The 17,593-nt window shown below is 38.0% G+C and overlaps 1 protein-coding gene across 1 annotated transcript in view; it reads left to right on the top strand.

Annotated features, from left to right (window-relative positions):
• SATB2 (SATB homeobox 2) overlaps positions 1-17,593 on the top strand; it is a 203,128-nt gene that overhangs the window by 5,508 nt on the left and 180,027 nt on the right. The gene's annotated exons all lie outside the window — the stretch shown is intronic.

Genomic DNA, 17,593 nt, shown 5'->3' with positions numbered 1-17,593 from the left:
TTTTTAAAATCATGATTTAATCTTGTTGAGGAATTGCCTGTTAAAGTTGTCTTATAACTAGTTGACCCAAAGTAGGCCTATTCTTCTTGCTAATAGGCAGCCCTTTGAAGAACATAACTGTCTTGTTACAAGGGGAAAAAAATCATTATGCAATACACACTGATGTATTCAAATAGGGAAGCAAATGTGATCACGATTGTTGGGCAGGGCCTCATTTAGAGCTGAACATTGTCTACAACAACAGTTAGTTTAATTGTCTACATGTGGAACATTTCCTTTTAGATTAAAAGAAATGCAGTTCAGGTCAGGTGCAGTCACCATATTAGCAGTGTAGGCAGACATTTTACTCTTTGAAGGGAGTACAGCTATGAAAGAGTATAGATATTGATGTATTGAAATGTATAAAATACTTGGAAATTTAGACACATATTGTCAACCTGGGTAAAATGACGAAAACCCATTAAATTCATTTTAGCCAAGGATGAACACCATTTTGCTTGTAGGGAGGCCTCATGTTATTACTTCCAAAGAGAAAAGATTGTATTTCCCTTTTACATTCTACTTTTTTTTTTTTTTTTAAGGGTTTGAGATCTTTTAAATAGAATGAACTTAGGCTTTGGGGTCATCCAACAATCTAGCATGTCCTCTGTAGTTTTGCTGAGGTAGAAAAATAGCCCTTTTCTAAAGTGTTTTTAGTCCTTGGCCTGTTATTAAAATAAAGATATACTTGGTTAAAAAAATATATGCAATGGAACATACACATTAAACAGAACATAGGGTATCCGCCCCTCAAAGTCCTGAGCATAATTTGATGTTTCAAGTAATTTTGGAAGCCTTGTGTTCCATCAGCAGAAACCCACTGACCATTATATATTCAAGATCATCTGCAATGAAATGTGTGTGTGTATGTGTGTGTGTGTTGGAACTACATAGATGTCCCTTAAGACATTTGTTTTTTAACCCCTGTAGAAATAAGCAATATAATCTTTTCCCAGGGGGTTGTGACTAGTAGAATCAGTCTGTACGTCTTAGATATCTTGTATATATATATATATATATTATATTTATGTATATATAAAAAGACTTATCATTTATTAGAGGTCTAGGAATATGAATTTGAATTATTTTAAGAATATGGAAATCAGTTTTAGTCCAGGAAAGGCAGGGTAATTATTTGGTATATCTGGCAAAATATATCTCATAAGCAGTCAAGTGTAGTGGTTCTACTTTGATAATTTAAAACCTTTAGTTTTCTTTTTTTGAAAAGAGACTTCAGTGTAGAGACTTTACATGCATTTGTAAAAAAGACATTAACAGGGCTAGATGAGTTCTAAACTCTATTTTTTAGGTCATTTTAGAGAGTTTAGGTTTCTGTTGCTAAAAAGGAACCTATTCTTCACCATTAACAAAGTTTCTTGTAACTAATAATCTCACATTAGGTAAATAAAATACGTTCATAATTTGTTTTTTTTTTTTTTTTCAGAAATCTAAACTTTATCCCACATAGCATGTAAATTAATAAAAATCCTCTATCTTTTATTTAATAAGTAGGGTTTTTTTTTTTTTTTTTTAAACCTATGTAACTAATGTGTGGTAACATAGTGGTTTTTGCTGTCTTCCTTATAAGAGTGCTGAGATACAATGGCATTTTGGAACATATTTAAAGATGGAGCATTTGACAAAAGTTGTATGTGTAACAGTTTGTCAGTGAGAAGTGACAAGTGGGGAATGACAAATGAAATGTTGGCATCATCACTCTTTATTTTGATAAAAATGTCTCAATTTGCAGTGATATAATACTGTTTCATATTATTTCATGAGTTGTGTGAGATGCATAAGGGGAATTTAGATTTTGTGAACGGAAAATTAGCAGCCCAAACTCTCTTTTCAGAAGCTTTGGCAGCACGTTCCCCACCCCACCCCCTACTCCCCAAGAGTAAGAACAGCAGTGAAATATTGGATCTAACCCATACATTTTAACTCATTATTTTTTAAGAAAGAAAGAAAGAAAGAGGAAAAAGAGAAAGAAACAAGTGAAAATGGTTTCAAGTAGAAGACCTTTATGCGTAGCTCAACAAATGAAGAGAGTTAGCCTTTTTTGCTTCCATTCTTTTCTTTATAGTGATTTTAAAATGAGTGATTTCCCTCTGCTGACTTTGATTATGTGGGGCCTTTCTCACTTCCAATCACCACTGCTCTCTAGCATTAATTTAGGGTGCCAGTAAAGAGAGTTGTGAATTCCTTTTATTTTAAAGTGCAATAGAGGTTTGAGAATGTCTATGTGTTAAAAATGGATTTTTATATACAAAGGATTCATCATCCTACTACTTACGGGCAACGCGATAGATATTTCAAAGTCCAAGTAGACGGCCCTGAGAGGAATTGAGGTATGAGTTAAAACAAAAGCCAGTTGAGTACTTACAGACTTCCAAAAAGGCACAGACGAAGCCCCTATAGCGTGTTATTTTCCATTTTCTGAAGTCACATTGGTTCCCGTATTGTCAGTGATCAGCCAAACATTTATTTTCTTCTTTTGCATGAAACAAGCCTCACAAGCACTTCATGCTACACAGTGTTTATGTAAAAATGTTCCATGGTGGAGTTTTCAAAAGCATGGAACTGTATCTCTGTAATTTTGTTGTTGTTGTTTTCAATTAGCAGAATTGTTTTGCTGTTTAATAGCAAGTGATTTTAAAAATTGTGGCAAAATCAGTATAATTAAGTGAAAGCCTGCATCAGAAATTGTCTTCCACCACTTCTGTCTTTCTCTTCTCACCTACAAAGTTTTACTTCTTCCAGATTTTTTTTTTTTAAAACTAGGTAAAAACGACCTAATATGGAGTAAATTGCCTTAGACATATAATTATGGCAGTGGGGTTTATGGGATGTATTTTTTCCATTTTCACTGATGTGTGTACCTTTAAAACTTAAAAAATAAACTAGTGAATATTTTAGTTACTAGTTTGGCAAATGCTTAAGATGAAGAAAAAAAACATTAATAGAAATTTCAAGAATTTGAACCTTGCAGTGAAGTTATCAGCAAATTAGGGCAGACATATCGTACGAAGAATGTTCTTTATTTGTGGTTATGACACATTAGGATAGTAAAACTCTAAGGGAAGTAGATTTCAATTTTAGTTGCTCACGGTATAAGGCAAATTTGGATCTGCCCTTCACTAGTTGTCTTATCATTGGAATGGAGTTCTGTCTTAGCACAGTGGGTTATTAAATGATAGCATTTGACATAACAACAAAGATTAGAAAGTTCAGAGGAAACACTGCAAGCTTATCAAAAAGTATGCATTTCACACCAGACTGTTTGGTGCCCACTTATGGTTACACAGTTATTGAAATGTGCCCAGCAGCTCAGAGACTTTATGTGTTGAAGACTTGCACAGATATGAAAAAAAAAAGTTAATAAGACTCTGGTTAGAGCAAGTGTTTCCAAAGCACTAAGATTTAACAGAGGTGATTTGCATTTTTCATAGAAACAATTTTAATTTCATCACATTAAGCAGAGATATCTTTTTCTTTCTTTAAAAAAATTTGTTTTTTACTTGTTTTTCTATTTGGCTGGAAAACGAGTGTATCAGTTCTTTTATAACTGAATATGATTGATTTTCAAATTTCCTGATTGGTCCCTGTGTTAAAATTGCATATTTTTATTGCATTTGTTCCAATTCTTTATATGTATAAGGAAAGGCAAAATTGATAGTTTATTAGGAAAACGCATTCATGTCAAAACTGTTTACATAGCAGTGTTTTCAAAACATTATATTTTTTTGGTTAACAGAACAAGAACTTTCTTTTATCATAATCCAAAGATGTGAACAGAGCAGCATGATAAATGTCTCTTTAAGTGTCGTAGTAAAAGAAAATGACTTGCCTTCTGAGGCAGTGGAGAGTTTATGTTGTTTTGGACCCATTTCCCAAGCAGTGATCGAAAACAGATTACAATAACAATTATACAGTCAGAAGATGCAATATCCATTTCTGCTTTAATTGAGTGAAAGAATAATAAAAACATCATTAAGAAAAATGAGGTGGACCTGTCACACAATGTACAAATTTTTAGTCTTGGAGAGGATGCAGAATAACTGAAATGCTTTTCACTTACTTTGCTGTGTTTATTAGTTAAAATCTGTTTTGGGAGAGACCATTTTGTTCTTTCTCCTCCCTGGGAAGTTCCTAAAGGAGCCCCTGGGAGGTGGTTGCTCAGGAGACAATTAAAAGTGCTCATTGATTTTGTCTTTATATGCAGTTTGAGAAGGGCAATCACATTTTCTTATATTCTACCTGAGGTATAACTCCCTTCCCCCACCTTTCTTTTAAACCTCTGTAAATGAAAGACAAACATGATGACTGTTTCTCCGACGATGGAGCTCTCCCTGGTAAAGGTTAGGTGTGATCCTGGACCTGCTGTTCCTCCTCTGGAAGGCATAACCAGGCTGAAGGGGGAGAGAGAGTTGAAGGTGAATAATGAGCACCCTTATTTCTTCTCAGCACACATGGGGTCGGTGGGGGGACCCTGAGTTTCCATGTGTACACATCACTGACATTCACTCAGGCAGCATAGACTGTCACTTGAGATATATAGGCTCTGGCCTCCATTGGCCATCATCGGAACCATTATTAAGTCCATGATCCTTCACACTGCTCAGCCTCCCTGCCTCTTTCCCCAGAGTGGAGCTTCTGGCAACTCAGAGTGAGCTGGCCGGCAGCAGCCAAAATCAGTGGCTAGTTTTCTTTCACTCTGGGCTGTATTTCTTACTCTATTCATAGAAACTGTGAGCTCCTGGCAACTTTGGTGATGACAGTGGACTTAGCCAGACAGTGGAGTTAACCCCTGCTCATTGCGGGGATACTAAAACCACAAACAATGTTGGCCATCAGAGTATTTGGAGCCCAAAGTTTGGACAACCTTAACAGAGTTAGAGGAGAACATTTCTTTGATCTGTAGCTAAGAATTTTCTTGGGTTCAATATTTAAAAATCTTTGTGAGAATGTTAAAATGAAAGGAATAAGATAGGCAGTAAACCCTTACTGGTGGAGGTCTCGTAATCCCAGAACTGTCCCAAGCATAATCCCCTTTAGAGTGGAATTTATATCAAACAGCTCAAAAGGCTTTTTTGTTGTTGTTTTGTTTTGTTTAAATTCAGTTCAGAGAGTCTACTTAATAGCACCTTCATTAAAATACTTTTGTCAGCAAAGGGTTTTTCAATTTTAGCATCTACATAACCTAACAGCGGCGACAAATGCCACGAGCTTTAAGGGTCTATTAGTGGTTCTGTTTTTTTCTGGCCTTTATAATTTAAACCTAAACATTAATTCTGGGTGGAACTTGGCATAATGTCTTTTTGCCTTGGAGGGAATTTTTGTTGTACAATTAAAAAAGTTTTTTTCTTTTTTTGTACAGTCTCCTTCTCCATGTCTCCCCTTCCCCGAGTAAATAGCAGTTAAATAGTCAAAGTCTTAAAAGGGCTTATTTAAATAATAAAAAAAAAAGATTGATTATTTTAGGTGAATTTAACAATTTTCCATTAGTTCACACTGTAAACTAGTGCTTTTGATATTAACAAGAAAGACCTGTGGGGCTGATAATGCAATGAAAATATTTTTCCTCTTTCTCTTTCTCATGTAGGAAAGTTATGTGGTAAAATTTTTAATAAAATCCTATTTGATGACTCTTGAAACTTATAAATCAGTTTCAGGTCTTTATCAGAAGGGGAGAGACAAAAAAAATTCTTTATTTTATGTCACCTGAAATTGTAGCATTGACTAGAAGGAAAGAAGTTGGAATCTCACTGTTAAACAATAAAGTGCCTGAATTCCCCAGTAGTAGGTATTTTGGAAAATTAAAAATGAGTATTTTCTGAACATTAGTACCGTATTAGAGTTGAACTATTATAGGAATCTGATTACAAGGTCATTGTGAAATTAAAAACAAGTGAGGAAACTCTGCAAGGACGAATCGTCCTCATCTGAACCCCAGAAGGCATGCTGCATGCTAGTGAAGGTGCATGCTGGAGAAGAGTGTTCACGGAGTGGGGCTAAGCCAGGGTACCCCTGAAGCTTTGTCTGGCGTTCAGCTTCCCAGGCTCCATTCAGACAAGGTTTTGTGCTATAGATGTGGCAGGTGTGGTATTAGAAGACTGAACACCCTTTATTTTCGAGGGGGTATAAGAGGAGCAAATTGTTCTCTGAAAGTAAGTTATACACACATTTAAGACCCAAGTAAAGGCACTTTACAAGAGTAAATAAGGTGATCCTGATTTTTTTTTTTTTTTCTCCCTTCTCAAATGAATCTCCAGGTAACATTCAGCAAAACTAACTCTTTTTACAGGCCCATTCATATAGTCAGTTTGGGCCTTAAGCACATTTTTACAGCTAACTTATAAACCCCCCCAAACTGGAGCTCACCACTGAAGGCCTGCCAGTGCTGTCACAAATGGCCATTAGTTCCCAAGAGACTTTGAGGAGAATCAGAACTGTACGAAAATTATAGCAAGAACCATTTTGCTTGCATGTGTATTTTTTTTTTTTTTTTTTTTTACCATCATGACAACAATGTCGGGGTTGGGGGGCAACCTGCATGTTCAGGACTGATACTGTGTGCTCTCCCATGGAAATGTATAGAATTCCAATTAGCACAGGGTCAGAGTATAAATGTACCTCTTTTCACACTATTCCAAGTGGTTAGTGGAAAACAAGCTGCAAAGTAATTCCCTTGGCCCCCCAATAAAAAGATTTATAGCAAAATAATTCTCAGCCCCATAATGGAACTGTTGTAGGTTTGTGTTTGATATTTATAAAACCGAAATACAGTCCATGTACCCAAACTAAGCGTTTATTGTAAACAAGTTAACTGCCAAGAGCTTATATTCTGTCAAACATAATTATATTGAAGATTGATGTATAGCTGGAAAACAAGTTTGAGGGAGACAGTTCTCTTTACCCAAGGAAAGCCTCTGGGGTCCAGCTCTCTTTTCCCTTTGATAGAACTCACGAAGTCGTCTTTGTTGTCGCCAGCCTCTCAGATATATAATAAACACAGGCTTGCTCGTTGAAAACATATCATTTGTCCATCTTACTTCTGTTAACAAAATAAAGAGATGCATGTATATTCACGGGAACTGTTAGGTACAGTTTCTTTCATCTTCATGTAGATGCGGGCAGTGGTGGTACCAAGATAAAGTGGCCGCTCTTACCATGACAGGCAGGGCACCATGGCCACACTGGAGTTCACCCCAGAAGGAGCCCCTTTCTCCTTTAATGTGGATTTTGAAAAAAAAATCTTAAGACTCGTCCTTCTGTTATTTCGTGTTGAGTTTGTGAGATTGGGTCTGCTTTGAAACTGTGGCCTTTTCGGGGTGGGGCAGAGGCTACATAAATATGCTTGATTTTGTGGCTCAAGTTATTTGAGAGTTAAAGAAATTATGAATCCAGGGGATCTAGAAGTGGAATCGTTGAGACTGAGATGTTTCATACCTGGGATTACCCCAGATTTAAAAAGGTGCACTACTCTACCAGGGTCTTTTGCTTTAATGAAGGTAGAAAGTTGTATTGTCCTTTGTGATTTATCATTTATCTTTTTTTTTTTTTTTTTCTTCCCCTGGGAGGAAAATCACTTTGGGCTTGGATGACACTTCTCAAAGATTGTTAAAAGCAGAATAACATCCCTCCTATGGCTGGATGATACCATTTGGATAACATTAAGGATGAAAATAAGATCTTCATGGATTTATATGTTGTGGCTTAAGTGATCTCTTTAGGTTTTTAAATATTAAATTTAATATTTTCTCTTGGAAATTATATAAATTACAAAGGGGATGTCTTAGACTCATAAAGTGAAAAAATAATATATGAGTTTTCTCTGTTCTCTTTTTCTCGTTTAAGTGATTGCTGTAAATTGCGGAGGTACATATATACCTAAAATATCTTGTCTGGGAAGTATTCCATCAGTGGGGACCTGAGTTTCCCCAGTCTGTATGCTGGGTTTTATTAACTTCATCTCAGTCACAATAATAATATCCTATGTATTGCAATCCAGACATCTCAGTGTACCCTTAGGGAACTGCAGAATACACACTATGCTTTTGACTTTCTTGCTCTCTCCTTGTGTTCTTTTCTTTTTCTTTCCCCAGTGTTAGTCCTTTCCAGGGCTTGGTTGCTGTTACCTCTCGGTGGATGCATTTATTGGGTACAAGAATGAGAGTGGCTTTTAGTCTAGGTGATGGCTGCTTGTCTGTTGAAGCTTGGCTTTGTGAAATCTGCATTCACTTCACAGTGATGATTTTTACGCATTAGACATCCATACATGTTTTGCTGTTTGATCCCTAAACATAGGAGGATTTCCTTTTGTAAGGAGAAGGCCTTTTATTTTTTACTATAAAAACTTCACCTTTTCAGGTTTTTATTTGATAAAAATCTCTCCACTCTAGTATGATTTCCTTTGGGGTTTTGCACCAGTGTTTGATCTCAATTTTTAATAATTTTGGTGCGTTAAACTCCCCAAAGAAAACATGCTTGTGCTATGAAATATTCCCACTAGAAATCTGGGTAGTCTTGTCTTATTGAGAGCTGAGTGCTTGATTCCTTTATTAATTTCTTGCTAGTGAACCTCAGTACAGTTAACCTTTCCTTAACACTACACTGGAGAAATCAATCAAAGATTTTTTATTTTAATTGTTAAATTAGATAGAACAACATTTAGGCAAAGCTCAAAACCTGAGATGAGGAAGCAATGGTTACTATGAAGGCAATTTTTATTGATTCTTTTTCTGACTTTTGGGACTCTGAGTTGCAAATAGCTTTTCCAGAAAGGATAATGAGAATGAGGGGAATAGCAAATACATCTCCTCTTAAATACTATCTGAAATATTATCTTCTCAGAAACTTCTAGAATAAAATTTTATACAACGAAGGACAGAAATCTTAATGAGTTATAGTATAGTCGTTTTAACATGGCACCGAGTCTCGAGACTTAATACATGCATTTATAACCCACTGTGAAAAGAACTTTAAAAATTTAGCTTTGAACTACAGGATACTTAAACAATGTTTAACATTCAAACAGTGTTTGAACTCTCCCGTGATAATCAAACTTACAGATTCTACTTTTTTCTTAAAAGAAAAAAAAAATTTTTTTTTTTCTTAATTCATGATCACCGAACATTTTGTGGCTCTAATTTAGAAAAGATATTGCAGTCCTTCCATGCAGGACATGTAGGATGGCAGCTAAGACCCCCAGGGTCCCAGGATATGTACAGTCACAGAGCACAGTGCTGCTAGCCACTTGAGTCTTACACCAATGGACTGTGATGCCTTCCTAGTGATAAACTAACAATGTCTGTCCACAGTGGTTGCACACAGCCTTGAGGTCTGGTGCACTTCCCCCTTGAGAACATGGAGCAAGCTCCTAAGGCCACTTGTGTGGATTGTTTCTTAGAAAGCTTTTCTTGCACGCCGATGCTCACTGCGGTGCAGTGAGCTACAGTGATGTGATAGACTCAGCTGGGAAGTCACAGGAAAAAGCCAGAACTGACATTGCCTGTTAATGGTGGTTATTAACCTCTAGCTAGAATTAGCGTTTTTGTTGAACTGAACTAACATTTATTTTGGACTTGCTATAAGACAGGCTCAGGGGTGGAGTGGGGAGTGAGGGAGTGAAGAAGACTTATCTAAATGCAGCCCATGTTGGAGAACGCAAAGGCAGGCCTCTCATTCACTCTAACTGGACATTCCCGACATCAGGGAATTTAGTTCCTTGGGTCAGGCTTGCTATGGCCTGGTTCCCAGGTGTAGCTCAGGCTTTTTTGTTTAGATAAGTAGCCACACTGTGCCTCTGTGTGCCTGTGAAATCCTGTTTTGCAAACTGCCTGGCCAACCTGATCCTGCTACCACATTTCTATAAATGAAGAGTATTGAGAGATGTGGGGTTTCTCCTGCAGACTTCAGGTCTGACTTCAGGTCGAGTTGCCATCTCTCAGTCTGGGGACAGGCCTGGGAGACCAGAACCCGGCTCTTTCCCCTACTGCTTGAAGCTTAGCTTGAGCATTTGGGGTGGTAAGGAACAGAGGACTAGAGTTCACGCGGCTTCCCCACCCCTGGCCTATTTTTGTTCTTATCTTCCAGAGTTAAGATCTGCCTCAGCGGCTGCAAGGTAGTGTCTGGTGTTACTAGATGGGATTCTGAGAATACAGTATTTCTTGATAGTCTTACCTCCTCACCCTACTTCCCCAAGGGGAGAGAGGCATCAAGGAGCTCTATGGTTGAAACTTTTATTTGGAGGCTTAACCTTGAGTTAACAAACACCTGGGTCATGGATGAACATGAAATCAAATTTCTGCATATATGGCTTCATTTGCCCATAGAGTAATTATTAGGCAAATGTTGCCTTCTCCAGCATTGTAGGATTAACTGTGTTCCTCCACCTTTGAACCACACAGGTCACCCACCTCTGTCAGCTCTTGCTTCCTCTTTAGTGAGACTGAAGAAAGAAAACCAACAGCAATGGCAAATGAATTAATCCTTCCGAGAATCTTTGCTCACAAGCAAGGGTCAGAGAGGAACTTTGGAAAGTAAAGCAGTTTAGGGGAGCCCAGAGGATCTCCAGTCCATCTGTGGATGGCTCCCTTGCCCCCAAATATTTTTTCTTCCCCTCCCACCCCCACAATGCCAAGACTGGTGAAAACATGTTTTGTTTTGTTTTGTTTTGTTTTGTTTTTTTAATTACATCACCTGAAATTCTTTCCATTAGAAGTTAATGTGGGATACAATGTGTTTCATTTTACAATGAAAATATATCTAAGGAGATTAAAGGACTGCTAAACCATTCAAATAGCAAAGTGTAGCATCTTTTTATCTATTAATCTCTTTGGAATTTTCGAGCTCAGCCCCTGGGGGATTGGGAGGCTGGAGTGGAGTGGTGGAATGTGGAGCCTCTGGTTACCACGGCTCAGGAGGTCGGGTGCCTGGGAGGGGACAGCAGGGACAGAGAAGAGGACGGTAAGAAAGACGCACTTGATCCATCTTGAAATTTTGCCTGGGACCCCAAGAAGGAGGTGAGGGGCACCCTATTCTTCCTTTCTGTTTCCTGCCACAGTCTTGGTGCTCAGAGTTGTCTCTATTGTGTTAGAGTGGGAGGAAGTGTCTAGAAGTTAATACTGGGGGTTAACATTGAGGTTTCTTCTTGTGTGTGTGACTCGGTGTATGTGTGTGTGTGTACATGTGTGTGATAGAAATAGAGATAGAGAGAAAGGGAGAGACAAAAGGAGAGGGAAGGGAGAATGAGGTTGTAGAGAAAGTAAATTGTTTTGTTTTTCTAATACATTTGCACTAGGATAGTTGCCAGCCCTCACTCCTTTCTCTCCCATTCCTCCGGTAGAGCCTGTCCTTGCTTGGCTTACTTGGTAGAATTTGTTTCAGTGTTTCAGGGTTCTATGATTTATTGATTGCGGTGGTTGTTAAGTGTGGTGCTTTACTCCAGGTTCAGTTTTATACAAAGAACAGATACGCGAGGCTCTGCCCTAAAGCCTTTGTAATCTTCAATTAGCCCTAGGACCTTCTCAGGTGATAGAACCAGATACACTACCAGCTTCAGGGAAGGGAGTGGGCCCCATGGCCGCCTTCCTTCTGGAAACAGACAGTTTCAGGAGCCCCTGGAAGGAGAGAAGAAAAGTTGGCCTCCTATCATCTCAGACTGGCTGCTGCTATTCAGGAGGCAGGTCCAAGAATGAGGGTGGACCCAAGAGACAAAGGGCTTGGGGTAGAGGCTGGAGCCCACTCTCACCTACACTAGAGTATGGCTCATTATTTGAGCCTTTCTTTGTCTGTGAGTGACTAAAGGGTAGGAACTGCGTTTGATTCCTCCTGTCTGCCTAGCACAGTACCTCACGTCAAAAGGTGAATTTACTTTTAAGCAATGCATGTCACCCATGGGACATCACAAGTGGTGAAGGGGCCAGGCCAAGCGTTTAGATCTCTGAGGGTGTGGGTTTCCAATGTACTTTTCCACCCCCAAGAAAGCAGTGTGCTTGAGATGTAGAGTTGGCTAATCTGAACTGTTCTACTTGTGCCTCGCTGTTTCTTTGAGCATGTTACTTATTTTCCCATAGTTTGTGTCTTCATTTATTGGATGAGAATAATAATACCTCCTCCCCGGGTAAAGGCCCGGAGAAAGATAAAGGTACCTGTGTATGTTAGAGTGTGTATGTGATGAGTTAGGAGGTGCTGTGCAAGGGAGAGGTTTGTTTGGTGTGACTTTGGTGGAAAGCTATGGAATCCTATCCTCTAGACCCCGACCACTGGATCTTCTTTCATCTTTCCTTGTTGAGGTTAGACATCCAGGGCATCAAAGAATACTTGTGCCTCCGGTCACTTTCACACCAGTGTTGTGGCATTTCCTGAAAACTGCAATTGCTCTTTAAAATGAAGGGAAGGGTGGGGCACCTGGGTGGCTCAGTCGGTTGAGCGTCCGACTAAGGCTTAGGTCAAGATCTCACAGTACCTGAGTTCGAGCCCCGTGTCAGGCTCTGTGCTGACAGCTCAGAACCTGGAGCCTGCTTCCAATTCGGTGTCTCCCTCTGTCTCTGCCCCTCTCCTGCTCATGCTCTGTCTCCAAAATAAATAAATTTTTAAAAAAAATTTTAAAAAATTAAAAAATAAATAAATAAAATGAAGGGAAGGGGGGAAAGCCTTTCCCTTAATAAAACATTTGGATTAATGTGGTTAGGAATAAAACAATGGCTTACACTTTGCTCGATGATGCAGAGAAGATACCACATTAGATTTGGGAGTTTAACCAATAGTACATCTGTCCTCAAGTCTCCTAAGATCTGGAACACAGAGGGAAGATAACTGAGGGGCATCCAAGAAATGCTCAAGACAATTGCACAATTGTCTTAGTTATCAGTTTGTGATGACTTTATCCTGTGTCAGAAAAACCATTGTATATGTTGGTGTCAACAGATTGCTTCGAGCAGCTCTCCTAGAGATATAGTATGAGCCACATGTATAATTTAAAATTTTCTAGGAGCTTCGTGTAAAAGAAGTTAGACATAGGCAAAATAAATTTTGATAATTTATTTAACTTAGTGCATCCAAAAAATTTCTCTGTGCAATTGATTTTTAAAAATGATTCATGATGTCTTTGTATTTTATTTGTTTTTTGGTATTAAATCATTGAAATTGAGTGTGTATCTTGTACTTACAAGCATATGTCAATTTCAGGTGTTTAGCTGCCACATATAACTAGTAGCTTCCATACTGGACAAGCAGTTTTAGAGTATAAAGTATGTGTTTTTAACACATTCACCCATTTACCATGGGGCACGTTGAACATCTTTAGTAATTCAATGATTATGAGTGTCATTTTTATTCTGAAGAAATGCTTTTTAGTAAGTATCATGAGCATTGATTATGGACCCTGAAAAAAATTACTGGTTTCTTGTTTTCCTCTGTATTAATATTAGTGAATGGTATTAATACTGATTTTGAAAAAAGAGAAACAAATAGGTTTCGTTGTTTGGGGGTAGCCAGACAACTTAACTATTTCACATTGTTTAATCCTTACAACAACTCTGTGATGTAGATATTATTTGCATCTTAACTGGGAGGAATTTGAGCTTCAGGAAGGTCAAATAAATTACCTGAGGTCACTACAATAGGTAAAGAATAACGGTGCCAGGATTTGATCCAAGAGCTGCCTGCCTCCGGACACGGTGTTAGTCACCAGCACATGTGACCATCTCCCGTGCGTCTCTATTCCCATGGCTGTCGTGGTGAAGATTAGATTACCTTTATAATCACACACGCTTCTTCAGAAATAATGTCACGATGGAAGTGACAAATTGGGCATTGGAACTAATGACAATTGGGAAATGCGTTTTTCTAGTGGAAGGAGTCCCATGCTTATTTTGCCTCCGTGACAACAGAATTCACCATTCATCCCAATCGTCAGAACAACTCTTAATTTTTAGCAAAAGGCTGGGACCCTGTGCCTGTCCTTTAGATGAAACTACCTGCTTCACCTGCCACAATTGTAAAAGGCTTAGAGAGGCTTATAATCAAAAGGTTCAAAGTTCCCTACTTGATCAACTGGAAATGGGTCTGTGCTACAATAAAAGAAAAATAATGCCATAAGTTCCAGATACAGGGCCAGAGTAAGAGTTTCCTTTTTCTTCTTGATCATTTCTAAATTTTGTTGTGAGTGCGTTTTCGTTTCATGTTGTTAATTCTTTTATTGGAAGTTACCTTTTAATTCTTCCCTCTTATTCTTAATTTATTTTTTGAATTGCTTATCAAATACTCTCCCTATCTTTTTATCTGTTGTTACTTTTCCCCTTTGTCTGTCTTTCTTTCTTTCTTTCTTTCTTTCTTTCTTTCTTTCTTTCTTTCTTCTCTCTTTTTGCCTGGAGTAAGTGGCATTGGCAGGGGGAAAAATGGAGTGTGTGTGTGTGTGTGTGTGTGTGTGTGTGTGTATTCCTACTCATCCTTTTATCATTTTCTTTTCCAGGGATTTGCTGTTTTTAAGTTTTTAAAACCTATGCCTTAATTTTCTTCTTCTTCCCACTTGACCCCGAGTGTACTATTTTACTATTTTTTATTTCTCTTGTCATTGTCATTAGTAACCACACCTATGTTTCCTCTTCTTTTGTAAAAATTGCATTTCATTGTAAACATTTCATAATTGCTTAGATCTATGGAATTCAAGTAAAAATGTACATTTTTCTAGGGGTTAAATATAACCTCTTTATTTTTTAGTGTCTCATATATATGTGCTTTCAGAGTAAATTCTGTTGTCATATGTTTCTGGTTAATATTGTTTTGTTTTATAAATGACCTCCAAGTCTTTCTTTCTTTCTTTCTTTCTTTCTTTCTTTCTTTCTTTCTTTCTTTCTTTCTTTCTTTCTTTCTAAGTAGGTGATGCCTGTGATGGATGGGTGCTTGCCTTTTGACTGTAAGGAGTTATTGCTATCATGTCAGATAACAATTGCTTTCTGTAATCACAGAACTAAAATGTGTAGGAAATATTTTGGTAACTGACACTTTCAAAACGTAAGTTCCTAAATGATAGAGACCCCTGTGCTCTAATGTCATATTTTGTATCTCACTCGTTGAACTGTTAATATTATTTCTAAAAATTGATAGGGTCTTGAGTCTTTTGCAGTTGACCATAGACTTGAGGAAGGTTTATGGTTCCTAAGTAATGGATACATGATAGGTTATGGAGCAACTGGATTTACTTAAAGGCCTTATCTGTGACTCCCAGATGTGTGACACTCAGATGTTGACATTAGGAACTGCACATGGATTTTCAGCACTGAAACTTATGTACACATAGGTGTTAGTGGTGAAGTATAGCTTGCGGCACCACTGACTACATGGCCCTATGTGTGCATATGCTTAAATCATTAAAAATAGAAATCAACCTGCTTCCTTGGACAAAGATCATATACCAGTCTGTAAGAGTTACAAGGTCTAAATGGGGGCTATTCCCTGCTGGTGAGGACTCTGATGAATAGGTCCTATAAAATGCCATTATGCCTGCTTAGGAAGATTTTACAATACCTTCAACAGCATTTAGGGCAGGAGCCACGTCAGACTTGTTCTTACTTGTATCCCTAAAGCCACAGGGGATGCCTGGCACACAATAGGTGTCCAGGGAATAAAAATTGGATAAATGAATGAGCACAAAGATAATTTGAAGGAAATTTAATTTATATTATTCATTTCATGTGTTACATACATTTGGGAATAAATTGGGCATAAATAAACATTTGACATGCCATTACTGGTCAAAGCTTTAAAAAATATTTTATAAGGCACCATGTGGCCAGGCTAAATTCCCTTGTTCGTCTAAAACAATCAGTTCGCTCCATCCTTGTTTCCTATTTTCCATAAATCTATACCATGGATACTGTATTTGCTACAAGCAGTAATGCTCCCTTACTGTTCTTAAGAGCAAACACGGAGTCTGTAGTTGTCCAGGGGATAGTTTGGTGTGACTTGTTAGCCTGTTGTGCTGGCTTAATAATAATTACCATGATCCTTAGTGATAACAGTTCTTAATGAGTGTTATTATTGTTAATAATGATTATATTTAATAATTACACCCTATACTTATTATCTTTAATAATAATAATTAGCACATGGGAACCAGTGGCACCATTGTATTATCTTTAGAACAAAAATCTACATCTGTGAGCTGGTAGTTTGCAGTGTCTGCTCCCACCCTCTGCTTTCCAGATCAGAGTGAGTCGGGAGGCTTCTAGGGTCTAGGCAACGGGAGGGGCTTCTAGAAGAACTGTGCAGTCCTGGTGTCACAGGCAGGACTCCCATACCTCATTTACCCAGAAGTCTTATTTTTATTGTAAAGTGCCTTCAGCAATGACCAGCTCGTTGTCCACCACCCCATCTCTCAGCCTGCCCACCTATTCTTCATAACTTTTGTGTTTTTTTGCACAAAGAGAGAAGACCCAGAACAGATCTTCTTCTATAAAGTACTAACTTGTGTGAATTACGTGGGGCAGAGTCCATGTTTATTACTTGTATGTTGGTAAAACTTTGATCTTCTTATGCCTTGGTTATGTTTAGATTTAAATGCCTGTATGACTTTTTTAAAAATAAAAAACAGTTTATAAAAAAATCTTTGGCGAATTAAACATTTTTTAGCTTTTCACACTTTGATACAAAGCAGAGAAATATTTCAGTGACAACAGATTTCAACAGATTTTCAACTAGACTAATTTGCTTTATTCTTTAGGGTAGTTTACTTCTTTTCCCTGAAAACACAAGAAGAGACCGTTCCCTTTATAGTGGTAACTGGTGTTAATATATAAAATAATAACTTAAAGAAAGAGTTTTACATGTGGATGCATATTTTGATACAAGTTAAATGTCAGTTAAGATTTTCAGGAGAAGGGTATTTTCAGGCTAATTGATGCCCTATTTACCAAGATGTAGAAAAATAAAAGCTATAAAAGGGACTTCTAAAAAGTTCCTATTCACAGGCACCTGGGTGGCTCAGTGGTTGAGCATCTGATTCCTGATTTCGGCTCAGGTTATGATCTCACAGTTCATGGGTTTGAGCCCCACGTGGGGTCTGTGCTGACAGTGCAGAGCCTGCTTGGGATTCTCTCTGCCTCTGCCCCTCCCTCACTTGCGTGCTCTCTCTCTCTCTCTCTCTCTCAAAAATAAATAAATAAATAAATAAATAAATAAATAAATAAATAAACTTAAAAAAAAAAGTTCCCATTGACTTTCTTGTACATATTCACATGATAGCTTAGACTGTGAAAGCAAATATGCCTCTCTACTAGGTCTTTTATATTTACAGACAGAAGCAAATCTGATCTGGAAATACTAGTCCTGATTGACAGTTAATGGTGAAACCATAGACATGAAGGATGTAAGGGTCTAGAAGGTCACCTTGACCTCAGCTATATGCCGGCTGTGGAGTTAGGGTCTCAGTCAGGACACCTCATTGGTGCACTCCATTTTTTAATGACTGGAATCTGAGGGCTTCTGCCATCGCCCGAGGCAATTCTGCTGCAGTCTGAGAGTAATAAGGAAGGGGAAAAACATCCCCAGC

The sequence above is a fragment of the Lynx canadensis genome, chromosome C1, assembly GCF_007474595.2.
Source record: "Lynx canadensis isolate LIC74 chromosome C1, mLynCan4.pri.v2, whole genome shotgun sequence".
NCBI classification, from domain to species: Eukaryota; Metazoa; Chordata; class Mammalia; order Carnivora; family Felidae; genus Lynx; species Lynx canadensis.
The sequence above is the reverse complement of the archived record's forward strand: the minus strand, read 5'-3'. Positions and strand labels throughout refer to the sequence as shown.